This window comes from Camelus ferus, chromosome 2, assembly GCF_009834535.1.
Source record: "Camelus ferus isolate YT-003-E chromosome 2, BCGSAC_Cfer_1.0, whole genome shotgun sequence".
Lineage (NCBI taxonomy): Eukaryota > Metazoa > Chordata > Mammalia > Artiodactyla > Camelidae > Camelus > Camelus ferus.
Window position 1 is genome coordinate 92,087,853 of NC_045697.1, and position 12,286 is coordinate 92,100,138.

Here is a 12,286-nt window from a genome sequence, read left to right on the forward strand (position 1 = left end):
AAAAAGGTTTGAAAACAGTGTATAATCAATTATAGAAGCACAATTTGAATCAGACTAGCATTCGAGTTGAGACATCTTTTTAAAAACCCTTAAAAAAAGGAAAAAAATGATACTTGAGACCTTTTTATAATCAATAACAGAATATCAAATCCAAAAGAAATGAAAATGAAATCAGGTGGATTTTTAGAAAAATAATAATATAACTATTTTAAAAGAAAAATTTAAAAGGAATTAAAACTAGAAGCATATACAGTTGTTTAGAAAGAAAAATTTAAGAAGGAATTAAAACTAGAAGCATATACAATTGTTTGGAAAGTAGAAATTAAAAAGGTAATAAAAAATAGAACAGATAAAAAAGATATGATAAAGAGAATTTTGAAAAAGGGGAGGAAAAAAGGGTTTGAAAACAGTGTATAATGAATAATTGAAGAGCAAGTTGAAGCAGAATAGCAATCGGGTTGAGACGTCTCTTAAAAACCTTTGAAAAAGGAGAAAGGAGGGAAAAAATGTATTTGAAACCTGTGTGTAGTCAATAACAGGAGATCAAAACCAAGAGAGATAAAAATGACATGATTTTTAAAAATAATAATATTAAAATTTAAAAGGGCTTAAAACTGGGAGATATATAATTGTTTAAAAAGTAAAAATTAAAAAGGTAATAGAAAATACAACAGGTAAAAACAGATTAAAAAAAAGGGGGGGGAGGGGGTGTTCTCCTGGAGACTGTGTGCTCTTAATAAGTCTTTCTGTCTTCGCCGTGTTTCGGGAACTCAGCTTGCTGTTTCCAGAGGTGCCTCCGTTGGCGCCGTCGTCTGTGCTGCTCCCAGTGCCTGTTGGCAAGCAGATCGCACCCCCTCCCAGCACAGTGTGGGTCTCGGGCTGGGTGTCTCAGGGACCCTCTGTGCCCGTTTAACTTAGTTCTGTCAGTCAAGGGCTGCTCCCTGCAGATCCGAACCTCGGAGGCTCCCCCTCCGTCCCGCTGGCCTCTCCGATGGAGAGGGGAGACCCAGCGAACGATCGCCAGTCCTCCTTTGCCGGTCCCTCCCCGCGGGACCGGTCCTGCACTGTTTCGCCTTTTCGTCTTTCTTTTTTTTCTTTTCTCCTACCAGATTTTTGGCGTCTTTGTCGTTTAAAGAGGACAATGTTCTGTTGGAGTTCTGCAGGTGCTCTGGTTGGCTGAGTGGGTCCGTGGTTGTGAGTCTTGATGTATCTGTGGGAGAGGGTGAGCTACGAGCGTCCTTCTACTCTGCCATCTTGGCCTCGTCTCTCCCTGTTTTTAATAGTTCACTTCCAACACTTCAAAGATAAGGTGTGCCATTCTGTGTGTTCAACTTGTCAAATGCAAGTGTGTGTATGTGTTTGTGTGTTAGTCACAAATCTTTCAGTTGCAAATGACAAACACACACTCAAGCTAGAGAAACCAAAAGGAGAATTTACCATCTCATGTAATTGGTTGCAGGGGAGGCTGTCCAAGGAATAAACCTTACCTAGGCACCACTGGGCTCTGGATTTCAGATGGTGTTATGAGGCTACTCCTCCCACTTTCCTCAGAGTTGGCTTCATTCTCAGGAAGTATCTTCCCCTATTGTGACAAGCCAGTACTGGCTCTAGGCTTCCATTATCTTTACATCGACTCTCCTAGTGAAAAGAGAGCCTCTTACCCAACTGTTAAAGCAAAAGTCCAGGGTAGGCCTCTGATGCCTCAGCGTGTCTGCACCTCCCAACCACCAGTGTGGCTGGGAGATGGGGCTCTTTGATAACCGAAGACTATCTCATCTGCCTAATGTTGTATTGGTGATGAAAGGATTTCCCCCAAAGAAGAACTGTTTGGTTAGTTGAAGAAAGGTGAAAAGAAAGTGTAAGGGGAAACCAGTAATTCTGCATTGCTTAGAAGATAAAGGGTTTGCATGTAAAGGTAAATATTTGAAATTGGAATTTTGAACTAATATGGAAGGACTTGTCTTCAGAGTTTATATGAGCAAAAAAAAAAGTATACCCAATCTTTTCAGTACAGTGTCCTTCTGTATATTTAGTTGAGAAGTTTCCATTCCAGTAAATATTGCTTACAGTCAAACTTTATTTCTCCTGAAGTTAATTGAAACAGTAATGTACATCATCATTATGACACCTATAAGTAATTCCTCTAATGTATATTACTGATTGGATTTTCTAAATCTACTTTTATACCTAAAGCTGATTATACCTAAAGGTGATTTTGACAACAATGGAGATGAAATTCTTCAAAACCAATCTCACATGGTCACACATACTCTTTTGTTGTAATGGGATTCTGTTACTATCAATATATTTCTGAAAATCGCCTTTTCAGTTCATGTGATCAAAAGGAAACAAAGGAAATAGAGACCCTCAGTAGTTAATTAGCACATAAAAATTGTATTTGTGAACAGACGGAGGGAAAGAGATGTGCTATTTTCTTACCATTTCAATTCCTTTGGGGTCTGCAGACTTATTGGGTATTATACATAACTAGATTAACTTCAATTCATACATCTCTGATTTGCTATTTTTATGTACAATAAAAAAATAAAAACATGATTTTAGACATATAAACATATATATAATGGTACACTGTTAACATTCATGTGTGTATATACATACAGAGACACAGACACCCACACCCCCCCAGCACCATACATACTTCCCATGCATGTGTTGAATGTTATCACACATTCTCAGGCCAGAGGAGCAGGTGCAGCAGGCCAACAGTATCTGGCCAGTGGGCGTTAGAGTACAGTGCTGCAAATGCTCTCAGCCAAATGGCACTCTTCTGGACACTGAGCAGAGGGTATTGTCTGCTGCATTATTTTCCCATTGCAGCTCTCTGCCATTTATTTTATTCTCTGAAAACCATCCCTGACCCAAAATGACAACACGTCAAAAAATAAAATAAGATGTAAATTTGATAGTGCAAATCTGTCCAAAGATACACAGAAAAGGTGTGACTGAGGTTAAAGTAACTTGAGACAGTGTATCTACTGAGGATGAAATGCAGTGGTCGATGCGTGTTTGATGGTGATCAGTTGGCATTACAAAGGGAATTATAAGCATCATTATAGATTGGTGAAGAGAATAACAATTATTTACATAATAGATGAAAGAAATACCAGAGGTATGTTGTGATTTCAAGTTATTTGAAGAGAATAAACAAGATACCTAGTACCTAGAAAATAATCACAAGAAAACCACAATGCTATAGCATTGAATCAAGTATTTCTGGGAAAACATCCTCCTACCCAGTCTGATCCATCCATGTTATTCCTATTTATTAAGGGAATTCAGAGTTTCATGAGTGAAAGAATAAGGAAAATTAAGGAATAATTATTTCTAACTGCCAGAATATGTCACCACAATTAAGATTACTTTTTATTGCTTATAAATAAATAAATATGAAAAATTATTTCCTAATAATAACTTACATTATTAGTATATGTTTTATAATATATGCAATGCCTTCTAGAATTGTTAAGTGTATAAATATTTTTGTGAGCCACTTGATATTTTCAAAACATTAAAGCAGAATTCTTTTCACAGAAATGCTATTTGAATACCCCATTAAAATGACTATTTGCCTCATTTTTCTTTAATATATTCTTTATAGATTTGCTGAAAGCAAAGTAAACCTATAAATGCCCTTTTTTAATAATAGTATTAATTATAGTCACACTCTGTATTAGTTTAATGCAGCTACAGAAATTCTTTTCAGTGCCAGCAAAAGAGGAAAGAAATGAAACCAGGGAGTCTGGAATCTGCCTTTCCTTTTCCTCCTCTCAGTTTTTATGAAAAGGAAATATCACTTAATCACAAGTTTATTATTTATCCTTAATCAAACACAACTGTAATTTCTATTATTCATCTTAATAGTTAATGAAATTATGTTGGGAGAGTCTCTATAATATGTATAGATTGCTCTCAAACTGTCCAATATAAGTACTAATGAAAAAAGAGCCACAATGAAATGGTACTTCACAAGTGTTTTGAGTTCACATTCACACAAGGGGGATGCTGTGGATCATTGGCATTAACTAATGATGACCTGAGATCAAAGGCAGAGCCCTCTGGAACGCCAGCTTTCAAGGTAGCATAATAAATCTGAAATGTCAAATGAAATCTTCCAAAAATGAAATTTAAACTACAATAATGGCCCATCAAAACTGTCAAGCTGGCTACCCAAGTGATATATATAAGATTGATGATTTCTAAAACTCTAGGAAAGTGAAATAGTTCCAGACAAAAGGCCAAAAGCAAATTCTTAAGTCCAATTACAAAAAAATAAACTCTACCAAAGCTGTCAGGTGGTTTGCCATGTCGCACTCCAGCAACATCCAGAGTAACTGATTTACCAGGGAACAAACAAAGAAAAAAAGCAAAAGAAAGACCAGTGAATAAAACTGTGTACTACTTCTAAATAGTAATTTTAAACAAGAAACTATAATTCTGCTGTTATCTTGTATATGCCTACTTCTGAATCTCTAAACCTTGGTGTCTAGAGCAGAATTGACCGCTGCTCAAGGCGTAAACGCACAGAGGTACGGATTTAGCATCGAGCAGAGAATGACAAGTTGTAAGAGCACACAAAGCTGTGGTGATGGCAAATCCCTGATTATATAAAAGTAATTAGTATAATTCTGATCAGAACAATCCTTTCTCTGTAACAGTTTGTTGGAGTTAATAATAATAAGACTTAAAAAAATTCTTAACGTATGTCTCCAACTCTACTGCAAGCATTAAAAATAGAGCTGTGAAATCTTTGTGAAGCCTGTGAGTTGAGCATTCACTGCTTCACTTCTGAGAAGAGAAAAATGAAGGCAAAAGACAAGCTTACGGAGGTTATTTAATTAAAGTCAGAAAGAACATTAAAATAGAAAAATTAATTCAGTGAAAAGTCTCTTTTCATTTCCACTAAATCAGGAACAATTTAAACACTGAAATGGAAAATGGAAGAAAAAAAAAACCTCCCTTAATTGGTCTGGACTTTTCTATTATGCTTCTGGAATTCTGACCCTGGTAATCTATTGATCCTACTTGTCTCAATAATTTGTTTATTTGTTCTTTCATTCATGTATTCATTCACTTATTGATTGATGTATTCTTTCATCCATTCGTTTATACATTCATTTATGTATTTTTTTTTAACAATTTTCTTTGTGTGAGGCACCAAGCTCTACAATGACCATGCAAAAGTGTATATGGCGTGGGGTCTGACTCCAAAGTGCTTAAAGGGACAGACAAATGTGTTAATCAGTACATATAATAAAATGTGATACAACTTAGTATGTTAAAGAGGAAAACAGAGGTATTAAAATCTACCTGTGCTTGTACGGTACATAAAGTCAAGTCATCTTGTAAAGAGGAAATGTTATTTGAGCTATTTCTTATGATAGTTTGAAATTTACCAGAGAATCTACAAAATCTATACTAAAAGGAAACTTGACATTTGCAGAAATGACAAATTTGAGGCTTATTTTCTATTATGTTTCCCCAAATTGCATATTTCAAGCAACAGGTAGTCAGATTTGTATGTAATAAACAAGTAGAGCAAACAAATGGAATAATAATTCTTGAGGAAACAGAGATTATATTTAAACTTATATCAGTCTTGACCACAAGGCCAGCAATATGAGTGAGGTAGGTTAACAAGAGGGCATCAAACTTCCCTCCATGGTTATTTAATAACTGCTCAGCAGGATGTGTTAAATGAGAAGGTCATAGTCTGTGAGTTATTAATACAACTGGGATAGGTTGGTTTCTTTTAAGTATGCTCAGCATACTCACATAGGGCCAAAACCTTGAGTGGAAATCCTGAGAAGAGAGCTTTCTGCCAGAGGAGATTCTGGAAGTTAATAATGACCTATGAGATGTCACTACATGGTATTAGTGGGGTGGCATGAAATTGAATTCATAGGAGAAATGCTTCTGCTAAAAACAGAAAAAGTATGCAGGATTCTAAGGCACTGAGAAATGTTAAATTAGATCACTGACCATTATTCTTCAGTCTTATTGTGGAGATGTATCTTAAAAGCTTAAGAGATTTTATTTTTCTGGTTCATTGAGTACTATTACTTTTTCTTTTGTTATAATTTTTTTCTGGTACCCAGTAGAAGCTTAGTTTAACCAAGGATACATTTTATAGCTGGAGAATATACTATCAATGTATTATTTGGTATTCATTTAAGACATGGAAGCAAAAATGTATATGGGAGTGTTTATTTGTCAAAGATGCATTTCACATTTGTATCTCTTGCTCTACAAATATATACTTTCTATGGCACTTGTTATTTTTCACTAACAGGAAACAGATTGGATTTGGATTAGTTTGACAGGAAAATACTTGGATTTTTAGGCAGAAAATTTGGTTGAATACTATCTTAGTTTTGGGTTTCCCCTAAAGCAAAGACTGAAGCAGACTTGTTTTTATTTGCAGACAGCATCCAGGAAGTAGAAGAAAGGAATAGACAGGAAGTAAAAGCCAAACAAAGATGGGTTATCGAGAGGTTTGAAGAGATTCCTTTGGCGTTTTGTGAGAAGCCTTATGAAGTTTCCACTCAGGTGCAAAAAAAGGGGGAAATATTTATTTATTGATCCTCATCATTCATTGTTCAATGATGGTGCCATACTTTTCTGGGTGGGGCACATGTATGAGAGCAAAGTACATTCCTGTGGGCTTCCCACACTGTGGCTCAGAGAAGCCCAGGAGGGAAGGGTGATGTAGGTGATGCAGGCTTGAGTCACAACTATGGCCAACAGGCAAAATAGTGAAAGCATTGCAGGGCTGGTGACAACATCAGTGGATGGACTAAGAAGGGCCAAGAGTTGGGATATCAGAAGTGCCTAATATACAGATGTTGTATGCTCTTTAACATAGAATAAAAACTGTCTATAAAAGTTAAATGGGCAAATAGATTTTTCAGTGAAATATAGCAGGTAAATATGACAAAGCTCTAAACTCTGGTCATGTTCTCTAATTTTCAATTAATTCCAGTGACTGGTTCCTCCTCACCCTGTCCTTAGAGAAGAAGCCCAAATTCTTTCATATGTACCAACATTTCTCAAACATTTGGTCTAGGGACCACTGTATACTCCTAAAGATCACTGAATGTCCAAGCATGTTTGCATTAATATAGGTTGTAGTCATATTTACTATATTTAGAAATTAAAACAGAAATTGTAAAATAGATGGAATAATTTAAAATGAAAACAGTAAACATATTACAAGTTAATAATGATAAAGCTTTGCAGTAATCACTCTGTATTTCCCCAGTCACGTCCCTTCCAACTATCCTAAATATCTATTTCATGTCTTATTCTCCTCCATTCTTCCAATACTTTCTTCCTTATCCTTAATCTCATATTTTTATCTTGGAATTCACTAAGAAAATGAAAGCTGTCAGAAGAGAACTTCCACCATGATAGCTACACACTTGCCTATATCCTCTACCTTTCTTTTGATACTGCAGAGGAGCTGTCTGTGCTTCTGATTAACACTGAGTACTACTCTTGCATGCTAGATATTGGCTTTTCTTGTCTACTGAATTACAGTTATCTCTTTGTTCATCTCATGCTCAGATTTCTTTCTCTATTGAATAATTACCATTAGTATACAAATGTCCTACTATTTCTTCTATTTGAAAAGAACCCTTGCTTGATTACACTTCTATCTCCAGCTAATACCCTATTTATTTCCTGCAATTGGCAGTAAAGTTCCTCAAAAGAGTTTTCTAATCTTTTCTCTTCCATTCTCTTGGGGACCTTCCAGTCTGTTTTTTTTTTTCCCCCACATGAGTCTGGAATTTCATTAAGGTCACCAGTAATCTTTGTATCACTAAAAGCGATGGCCAGTTCTCACTCTTCATCTTATTTTATCCATCAACAGCATTTGCCCTTGTTACTAAATTAGTCTCTCCTCCTTGAAACAATTATCTTCCCTTTCTCTTAATTCTTCTTGTCTCTTGCTGGCTGTTGGTCTTCAATCTTCTTTGCTAGGTCTTGAGCACTCTGTCATGGACTTTTCTCTTCTATACTTGCTCCCTTGGTGATCTAATCCTTTCCTAGGGTTTTAAATTCTATCTCTGCCCCCATGAATCTAAAATACATACCTCTATCACTACTGTTCCTGAAAGGTAACTGCATAGTATTGCTTGCTGGTGCTTAGGAATTCATTATGTTGAGACAGATATATCAGAGCTTCCTCATGGTGAACACGTGGAGAACTGGGAAGAATGGTGCACCCGGAGGGGGCATAGAAGCTCTGCACCCTTTTCTCATACCTTGCCCCATGCCCCATGCATCTCTTTTATCTGGCTATTCCTGAGTTACAAAAGTTAAATCTCAGAGCCATATCCTTGATGATGTTAACAAATGTATCATTGAGAGATCAGGGTGCTGGTAATTTAGATCATTCTGCAGGTGCTATCAGAGTATGGGCAGCAAGAGTTCACATTGTCATAGGTGAAATGGACAGTTAGGAGCCAGGGACTTTTACTGAAGGTGTGATGAGAAATATTAACATCCTTATAAGTACTGTAATTCTTGAGTGTGTAACAAAGGTGAATTTTGCCTTGGAAACCTTAAGTAAAAACTCTGGGTGTGTTTGATGCTAATCCATTTGTGGATATCTCAAAGTAGATCTATGATACATTTCATGATATCAGATGTTCAGTCTTGGTAATTTGAACCCCAGAGGAACTGGAAGATGTTTCTAACCTGGAAGAAGATCGCTAGGTCCGCTGTCACAACAGCATTCAGACTGGAGGGAAAACTGACAGCTAAGATGACTCAAACACCTGAGGCAGAAAAAGAAGAACAGTGCTGAGCAAGTGGCTGATTTCAAGAAAGTAAAGAGTAAGCTGGGTGCAGAGATTGAGATATGGATGATACAAGCAACAATATCATTGTTCTGGCCAAGAAGATGTGTATGATCATGATAGAGATGGCAGACTTCACAACGGGCAAAGGACCACCACAGCATATGACTGATGTGATCTATGCAGCTAAAATTACATCAGAATAAGTATCAAAGACATATGTCCTCACTTGGCACATGTCTAGACCTATCATGTAACCAGGTCTTGTTGGACTGCTGGAACAGATTAAGTTCTACTCTCATCAGCTGAAAACCTGTAGTCAAGTTAAGCTAAGATCCAAAATGTGGGTAGGAGAGCTAATCATTTCAACTTTGGACAGCATCACTTCCCTCATCCAAGCAGCTAAAAACTTAATGAATGCTCTAGTGCAATCTATGAAAATGTCTTATGTGGCCTCAATTGGAGTCATCAGAATTCAAGTCCTGCTAGGCCCTGGCACCCGGTTGTGATGAGGAGAATGAAGAACCTTGCAAAAAAAATCCTTGATTAAAAGAGAGAAGCCACGGGATATTTCTGCGACAAGGCTCAGTAAAGAAAAAAATCCACTCAGTACAAGTAATGAGTGAATTTAGGGGAAGACATATCTACTGAAACAACTATTCTACTCTGGTGCCTTTATTACAAAGTTCTGGCTAAACCCACTGCTTTATTTTTCACTTGATTAGTTCTGTAAGTACACTAACTGTTAGAGTTTAAACCTCAAATAATGTGAAACATTGAAAGCTGAAACAATATGAGCAACATATATTTAGGATCATGTCATTGTCATCTCTGTATGGTCAATACCTAGTAAGTGGTCAATATATGCTTGTTGAATGAATAAAATCTTCAGGTGTTGTTTGGCCCTTTCCACTACAGAAAATATCTTACGTTCGTTACCAAATTAGCATAGGAGATACAGTTGAGTCCTGTTCATGTGTAATAGCTTAAGTATACTTACCCTTCTCATTTTGAATTAAAATATTGACACTAGCTGCTGAGTTTTCAATGGAAATCAAAGACTTCATTAAATAGTTTCCTATTTAATCTCCATACTTTCTTTACCTGACCTAACTTGACAGACATGTGTGATTCCTGCTAAAGAAAAAAAAAAAAATCAGTCTGTAGCTTTCTGTATCTATTGACAACTGATCAGGTCAACAACCATCAGAAACTAACCAAAGCTTGAGCAGTCAAGCAACCTCCTGGATTTTGAAGGTCAGCCTTGATTATAAACAAGGCAATTTATTAACATTATAAAGATTAGAATGAGTTTTGATGCCACAAACGTGCCTTTAAAGTTCCATTTTGTTCAGCAGTTCTGCATGTTGAGTGTTGGGTTTAAATGGGTTCACCAGAATACATATGTGGAGGAAGAGTTATCACCCATGGGGGAAATGGGACTATGTCTAACTGTATCCCTGAGTGACTTATAATAACAGAAGTGTAAGGAGTTCTGCATAACTCTAAAATTCCATCTGTATCAGCTTGCAATTGTAATTAAAAGACCACTTTGAAAAATCTTTTGGCATTGTGTAATGTAACTGGGAGAATTATACCATTGAACTATGAAGTAGAGTTAATGGCAATGAGCTGGAGTGATTTTAATAACAATTTTTAAAATAAAAATCATTGAGGTAAAAATAAAAAAGACAGATACAATATGATTACTTTTTACCCCCTTTCTCCCACATATGTTTTTACATAGTTAGGAGTCATTGTTGTTAATGCTGTGTAGTTTTTTTCACTTTCAACTCTAGGACACTGATGATTCTTTTTTGATTTTTCCTGAGAAATCTGACTCAAGGATGGGAAGAGAGAGTAGTGGGAAAGAACAGAAGAAGCAAAAGACAGAATTTAAAATAGCCTTTTGGTCAAGTTTAGGAACCAAATAATTGCACTGGTAAAAAGAGGAGAGATGTTTGACATTTGTTTTGACCAAGAATTCACATTTCATTGTGAACTTCATGTCACAGTTACTAGGGAGAAAACATCCACAGAAGATTCTAAAAATATACAAAATTATGAAATTTCAACATGACTAAACATAGTCATGCACACAGGTTAGCTAAACAACAAGGGGACAGATCATTTGATTATGATAATCTGCTCATAGCTTTAATTACATATTACAAAGTAATAAAAATCTATGGTATTTTATTTTCTTATAGAAAAAAGATACTAGTCTATGTTCTCACATTTTCCAAGCTGCTTTGTGGCCTTTGGACAGTTCTAGCACAACTCTCATGGTTTTAATTCCTTTTTGAGGGTGAAGGAATTTACTTTAAGACTTAGTGGATGGACTCATCCTCTGGGCTATTCCCTTCCCTATTTTGCTCTACTTACGATGATGGTCTTTTTCCCTAGTGTCCTGTCAAAGACAGCCATTCATGCAACCAGTGAGCCTCTTCTGGTGCTTTTCCTGCCCTATTGCCCAGCCCAGATATTTCCTGAGTACTGCTGCGCCAGCACCAGGAGCTGATTCCAATACTGTAGCCTTCATCAGCTCTACTGCTGCCTTTGTCAAGGTGCCACTCACGCTGTCATTGGACTCTTCTGAGTGTCCACCAAATTCTCGTGAGCTGAAAAACAGAGGATCTCCATGGCATACCTTTTCTATTCTCCTCACTATTGCTCTCCTGTGAGCGAGAAAGGGCTGAAATTGGTAACTAATTAATGTGCCCCAAACAAGTCCTTGATTGCTGTTCTCAAAATTTTCATCCTAGAAGAAAGGGGATAAAGTAGATCAGTCTACAAAGACTCAGAACTATTCCTTAGTCAGTCTTTACTAGTTTTGCCTAAACTCCTCTCACTACTGAAATGAAGTTTTCCCTCTAATTCTGTTTTCTTCTATAATTGCCCTTGGTTTATAATCCCAGTTTTCCTTGGCATATATCTACTACCTGAATTGATTCCTTCAAGTGTCCCGATGTCTAGAGCATATCTGGACATCAGGTTTATTTAATACAGGTGGTAAAGTACCTTCATAGGCTAGTAGATGAAAGAAAGAATATTGAATTTGGGTTCAAAGAAGTCTGTATTCCAGCTGTATTGTTTACTAGCTGCATATATTTGAGCAATTTTTAAACCCTTTTTGATATCCCAATTCAGTATCTATAAATTATTCCCAAAACTGTGTATTAAGGTCAACTTTATAGGACTGTTGTAAGGGTTACATAAAAATCATATAGCCAGCATTTGGTAAATGGTAATTGTTAAATTTTTTATTGAACAATAATAAAAGTAAAAATAATTAGTTTTTACTAGATCATTACTATATATTTTTAAAGTAGATATTTGCCTTCATTCAGTCTTGATTTCTCAGCCTTTCTCCATTGAACTTGATTTTATTCAACTTTATCTTGACAGATGCTTAATTTGGCTTCTTCCTCCTCTGTTTCAGGGTAGTAAATTACCTTTTTTGG

General features: G+C 36.3%; 1 protein-coding gene and 1 pseudogene across 1 annotated transcript in view; both read left to right on the forward strand.

The window, feature by feature from the left end:
- The window catches only part of LOC102513647 (UPF0462 protein C4orf33 homolog), a 577,478-nt gene that overhangs the window by 508,152 nt on the left and 57,040 nt on the right, over positions 1–12,286 (forward strand). The window lies entirely within an intron of this gene.
- Positions 8,096–10,570, forward strand: LOC102506294 (annotated as a pseudogene).